Raw genomic sequence first — 7,016 nt, forward strand, 5'->3', positions numbered from 1 at the left:
CATCCCCGGCCCTAACAAGAAGCACAACAGATTTTCAACTATACTATGTCAATACCATGCATTGGATCATGGCCGCATGGTTACTAAGATTTGTCATTTTGTGTTGTTTTGGCCACTTTATATTGGTTGTGAAATCATCAAGTGTTAATAGTAAAATTCTCTTGTACTACAACATTTACGTTAGATAAATATACAACTACTTAAATATTTTTTGGATTCTATTAGATATGCATTATATCATGTTTGACTACTAGTGTTGTACAATGTCATATTAGGTTGTAGTAGTTAATATATTGTTAGTAAACATATTGATTGCCTTCTTATTAATGGTATAACACAAGTAATCAATTGACCAAAAAAACTACTAGTCTACCAAAATCAACCATATACTAGTACACGATATAGTTGGAATATTATTTTTCTTGTACAAAGAAATTAGAGAATATTGACCGATAAATTTAAGTTATACGAGTAGTAGTACAATGATTCGGGACCCTACAATAATTTTTCGACCAACACCACTACCAAAACAAACAAAAAGAAAGGGAAAGAAAAAAGGTGATGATTTATCTAAAGTTGGGATTCACCAAATGGAGAATGATTTACATTGTCTAAGAATAATACCAAGTAAAAACTTACCACCTTCATAACACATTGACAATTCGACACAGTAAGATTCCAACTGTTTATTACTCCCTCCGTCCCAAATTACTCGCAACGGTTTGACTTTTTGCACTATTCATACATCTCCCTTTGACCATCTATTTTAACTAGTATATGAAAGTCAATGTAATCATGTAAGATGTTGTTGGGTCTATTTTAATGTATAATTTCTTAATATAAACTTTTTATAACTTATATAAATATATAATAAAAGATATCAACGGTCAAACATGTGCATCGATAAGCGTGTCCAGTCAAAATGTTGCAAGTAAACTGGGATAGAGGGAGTAAATTTTATAGTCGAATTTCAAACTTCATTCCCTACATTCTTTTACCATATTACCCTCAACACAAATTCAAAAATTCTACCTAGTAATACTCTAATAACAGAATAGAACTACTAATTAAACTATGATCACAAATTTTATGAAATTCAACAATTAGATACATTCACATTGTACAATTTGAATCAAAATTTACAATACAAGTATTAAAATTACTACTATTATTATTGAAGTAATTCACACTAAAAAAACTCGATTTAAACTCGGCTCAGCTCGGCTCATTAATAGACGTTATAATATAACATTACTTATATTCATATTTGATATGACAAACTAATTAAAACCCACATTTCACCTCAAATAACACCCACCAACACCATACATTTGAATTGAGTATCAAAGTTATACAAATTGCTACACATATTAAATCATCATCATCATTCATTTTCTCTGTTACCCCAAATTCAATCATCCCTCATTTTTTTTCTTTTTTTTTTTTTTTTTATTTTTAATAATTATTAAAAATCAAAATTATTATTACTATTTATATAAAATAAAATAAAATCAAGGGTCAGAAACCCGAGGAGAAGAAAGAGGGAAAAGAGGGAGTAACTGAGGCTGTGAATCTCGAGGGGTAGAAATGGGAGAAGGGTGTAAATAATACCCTTTTTCGGCCATCGCTTTTTCTTCTTCCTCAGCCGTCGCCGACGAACTCCGACCGCCGCCGCCGTCGCTAACTCCGCCGCCTCCGATGTCGTCGACCAATGGTGTAACAGGGCTCAAAGTTAGCGACGGAAAATCGAGCAAACTCGGCGACAAAATCTCCTGCTTATACCTCGGCGAAAACGACGAGTTTTGATTTGAAAAATTCCCAGACGCTGCGTTTAATGGGCTGATTAAGTTCTTGATACTGTTTCTTCTTTCGTAGAGTTTGAACCCCTGTTTCTTAGGGGCGGTTTTAATGGGTGGTATTACATAGTTTTTAGAGTGGTTTTCATGGGTGGAAAGCGGTTTTGGGTTGGATGGTTTATTAGATGGGTGGTTTTCAGAGGATCCAGTTAGCATTTGGACAACTTGTTTGAAGGAGGAAGTATCAGCGGTTACGAATGTTGTTGGGTAAGGGCTATTCGGGTCGGATCTGGTAATGGGTAATGGAGAAGAAGGTGGATTGTTGATGTTGGTGCTGCAACTAGTGGGTGAGTTTAAAGGGGATGAGTAATTTTCTCTCTCCTTGAATTTTGAAGTGATTTCCATGGTTTTTTTTGGGGGGGGGGGGGGGGGGAGGAGAGAGAAAATGAGGAGGTGAGTTGGGTGGGTAATAAGAGATGGATGAGTGAAGAAGAAGAAGACTAGAAGAGGAGAAAGGGGGTTTGTTTGAATTGATGGAATAATGGAATGATGGGAGGTTGGAAGAGAGGATGTCCTTTTTAGGCTTTTTGGTTGGTTTTGGTTTTTCTCTTTTTCTTTTACCAAATTTTCTTTCAGTACGTAGGATTATTATAAAGTCTGTGACTTTGCTATTCTAACCTCTTTTTAAGTCCTACTTTCTCCGTCTCTAATTAATTCAAACATTATGATGTGTAGAGACGAGAACAATATAAGTTATTATATTTTTTAAATACTGTAAAAAAAATGTGTGTTGTAACTGTCACATTTTGGTATCCAGTAGTTTAATTGTTAGATTACTTGACTTTGATATGAATCGAAATTGAATTGAATACTACGGAATAGAATATAGTTTAACTGTGTTAATGTGATTAGTAGAAGATACAAATAATACGGAGTATCAAAGTGTAGCAATTAATTAGAAACAAATAATTAAAAAAATCCTTATTAATAGAGTTTTTCAAATCAAATGACTTAACTTTGATATGAATCCAAGTTGATTTGACTAAGATTTGATTTGAAAAGTAATTTGTCTAATGTTGATTATTCCGTATTTGATTACACTAAAAAATACAAATAATTAGCAATAATGTAATTGAAAGTGATCTAGTTGAAACCAACTAGAATAATTCATAACCGAAATATTTGACATCAACTAACCCTAATACTATACAACTCGATCGACCTTAATATGATGGTTTAATCTCCTATTCATCACCTCCACTAAACTTGAGTAAAAAAAAATGATGGAGGCTTGAAATCTTCATTGTTATAGTAGTAATAATTAAATAAAAGAAGAAAAATTATGCGAGTAACTTTTTTTTTCTTGCCACACTAGCTTAATTTGCATTATCTGCATCGTCTTTAACCATTTATACCCTTTGTCTAGGTACTTATTCTCAGTTTATCCTAATATTTTTTTATTTACATTGATCGAATTTTCAGCGCATTATCTACTTTTCATTCATTCCGTTTCAATTTAACTGCCACATACACTTTGGCAATAGTTTTTAAAAAATCTAATAACTTTAACAGTTTATTATAATTGTATTATTGCATTGAAAATTATACAATAAGCAAATAAGTATAACATTGAAAAAAAAAAAAATTAAGATAGCTACTGAAATCCTAAAGAAGTCATCTGTATCAATTTACTTAATTGGCACATGAAGATTGAGTACATATGTAGTGTAGACACCTAAATATGTTTCTCCAAAACCAAACCTGATGATGAACAACATTTCACTGTCATTATTCGTCGGGTTGAGTATATAATCTTTGAAGTGCTTAAATTCATTTTCAATCTAATAAATTCCATAAACCAACCTAATTCTTAACCCATTTCCTCAAAATTGACACCCTTTTACTAAAACGGCCATATCTTAAAATCTACAAAAGATTTTGATCTGATTCTAATTGGGTTGAAAAGTAGACTTGAAGATCTTTCCAACTATATATTATATACCTTATTCCGACTTACAGATCAAAAGTTATCATAGTTTTTTTTTAAAAAAAACGTAAAAACGGGAAATTACAGCGCAACGACAAATTTTTCCGTGACATGGAAATTTCTAGGGTTTGTATCTTTGTGGCACCTCGTTCCAGGGTATCGTACCTCACACCTCACATTTTCTCTTTAAATACAAGGTTGATTTCTCAGTTTCAGGGCAACAAATAATTCTCTTTCTCTTATACTTTAGCCTAAACATAGTCTTCCCTATTCTCTCACAATACATGCATCCCATAAGCACTTTATGGTGTTCGTACTCTACCCCCAGCTCTACGCTTAAACCAAGGCGTGAAAGGTAGAATTATTTGAGGGTTTGGCCCCAAATCATCAACTTTACTTTCATTTGAATTAATTTCAATTTAATTATTTATTTTCCTTGAAGTTACTAACGCATTTATTATTTTATAGTTGCAAGCAAACACAATCAAAGTAAGGAATCATATCATGTTCCTTTTGTTCATATTATATTTCTAACGATTTTTAGTGTGTTTGTCACTTATTAATTGTTGTTATTACGGTTAAATTGCTTCCAATGTTTATGTTTATGTTGCTTTTTATTATATTTATGGTCACCATATTGCATGTTTAAGGGGAATATGTAATTGAATGTCGCGCTTAATAAGATAATTTGGACGGTCTGTTTAGATTCCTTTTTAATCTTGAGGTGTTAATCAAGTGATCATAATATTTTAGAATTATATGTTGCATTAACATTCAATCAATTTAGCTTAATAATAGTTTGGAGCAAATTGAATTTTTGTTTGTATGCCTTTGAGATTGCAAGAAATCCTTTTCACGATAAGAATCGGGTAGAGGCCAATATGGACAAATGACTTACTTCGTACCATCATATCCGACCCTCCTTTTGTGGTTCTGAACCATATAAGGTTAGTAATCTCATGGATTATGAATTGGGTATAACCTTCATGGGTCCATCATTGTTACCTATTGTACTGTTATGTTGTCCCTTAATCGTGGTTGCCTTAGCTTATAATGATACGTGAACGGTTTACAAGCTCTTTAAAAAAATTTTGATTGGCGACTCCCGGCCCTACTTTCCTTGTCCCTAATCGTATAATGTCAATTCTCACTTCCTATGCTTGCCAAGTATATTCACCACATGCTTAGGTAGGCGTGCTTCGAAAGACGCCTATAGTATGTATAGGGTATAGTATTTTACAATGCAACTCAAACTTCAAACCTAGTGTGGATGGTAATTTTGATACATTATCGTCCCTTTTTCATTGGATTTTCTCGTTCAACATATTGACATTTTTTTTTTCAAATCTTAACAAAATTTAATTCTAAGGGTTTGATCTCTATCTCTCCAAAACTCAAGCTATCATACTCCAATTTATATGTAAAATTCTTAAGAAAGTTTCATTCAAATGCCTAATTAAGCATAATAGAATGAAGTTCATCTCACACATGCGTTTTGCACCATAATTTTCATTACAACTCAAGGCAAGGCAAGACAATATTGGAAATTACATAATTGATTTTTTTTTTTTTTTTTTTTTTTTTTTTTTTTTTTTTTAATGACAATAGCATATATGGGGATGTACCTTCACTACAACGGAAATTGACGCGAGTCTTTTTTGGGTAGTGCATAATCATATATGAAGTCATTAGCATTACATGGCCTCCATTTATTTGAGCGTACTAAACAAATCATAATGATATGACATTTTAGTTCTATATTATTGAAAATTAAGAACCAACTAAATTTGAATTTCTTTAAAGAAGGATCAAATTCCCTTACTAGTGCTTGATTTCTTTTGAGTGAAAACAAATCCTAGCTAAAGTTCATGACAAATAAGCCAATTGAAATAGGAGGCAAATCATAAAGGTTTCCTTAAAATAAGGTTTTAAAATATATAGGTTGAATCATGCAAGAGAATGATTTTGTCTTATGTCATTAACCTTACTTTTTTTTTTTTTTTTTGAAACCATGTCATTAACCTTACTTTAATAAACCATTATAGACTTTAATTTATAGATTTCTATAAATACAACTTAAAATAATATATCAAAAACACAAATAAAAAATAAATTATTTAACCAAAGATATATTCTATGAAGAATCCTTGTTACAATGCCAAAAAAAAAAAAAAAAATAAATAAAATAAAATAAAATAAAAAGTGAAAAACCTAATAAAATTACAACTAACAAACCTCATTAAACTTCCACTACCTTATTCCAAATTCAAATTGGCTCATTCATTCTTAAACATGTTTCAAAATGAATTGAAAAAGAGAAAGAACCAAATTCTTTTTCCATAATGTTAGAGGAAAGCAAAAGGACCAAAATATCCAAAGCATTAGAGTAATGACTTTTTTAATCACACATAATTTTGAAAAGGAAAAATAAAGTAAGATGAAAAAATGGGTGCGCCACATTTTAGCATAAGAAAAGGTTTTCATATCTTCATGATGTCTTTCTTAAAGGTGTCCACTCATGACTCATATGAAAAATATTGTCGTTAACAAGGAGTAATCAACATAATTTTATTTTAATATTGCAAAATTTTCTCTAATATAATATAATCCACAAAAAGATTTATAAGCAAGCACTTGTAAAACCTAGTATAAAAAATCTCATGATTTTACAACGTATAATTCCCTATTAGTTTTGGAATTTCAATTTTTAATTTTATTTATTTATTTATTTATTTTTTTTTTTTTTTTTTGGTGCATTTGGAATTTCAATCTTTAATTACATATAAAATACTTTTTAAGCCTAAACTTTATTTAAGGTGTTTTCTTTTTACAATTTAATTTGAACTTATTATTATAATTATGAGTTGAACTTAGGTAACTTTGAAATTCACCTCTTTTAAAGTATTCTTACTTCTTAGAGAAAGCCACTTTGTATTAGCTTTACAAACAGCATTAGAAAGTTGGTTGGCTACTCATATCCATTGTTTGCTGAAGGTTTGCATGACCAATATTTTTGCTTATTTAAATTTCTTCTCTAACCTACCCTTGTTTTGTCTTAATTTTGCATTAGTATTATGTTTATTATATTATACATAGTATGTTTTAAATTAGATAATGCATGTATATGGTTTACATGCATCAAATTAATATTTGGTTACATAGGTCATTCATTAACATAAGTACCAATAAAGTTTTAACTTAGTGATGACAAAGACTAAGAGCCTGTGTACAAA

At 30.6% G+C, this 7,016-nt stretch overlaps 1 pseudogene; it reads right to left on the reverse strand.

Annotated features, from left to right (window-relative positions):
• Positions 1-274: 274 nt before the first annotated feature.
• Positions 275-2,240, reverse strand: LOC145627193 (VQ motif-containing protein 4 pseudogene; annotated as a pseudogene).
• Between the last annotated feature and the right edge of the window lie 4,776 nt (positions 2,241-7,016).

Source organism: Chenopodium album, chromosome 4 (assembly GCF_948465745.1).
Source record: "Chenopodium album chromosome 4, dcCheAlbu1.1, whole genome shotgun sequence".
NCBI classification, from domain to species: domain Eukaryota; kingdom Viridiplantae; phylum Streptophyta; class Magnoliopsida; order Caryophyllales; family Amaranthaceae; genus Chenopodium; species Chenopodium album.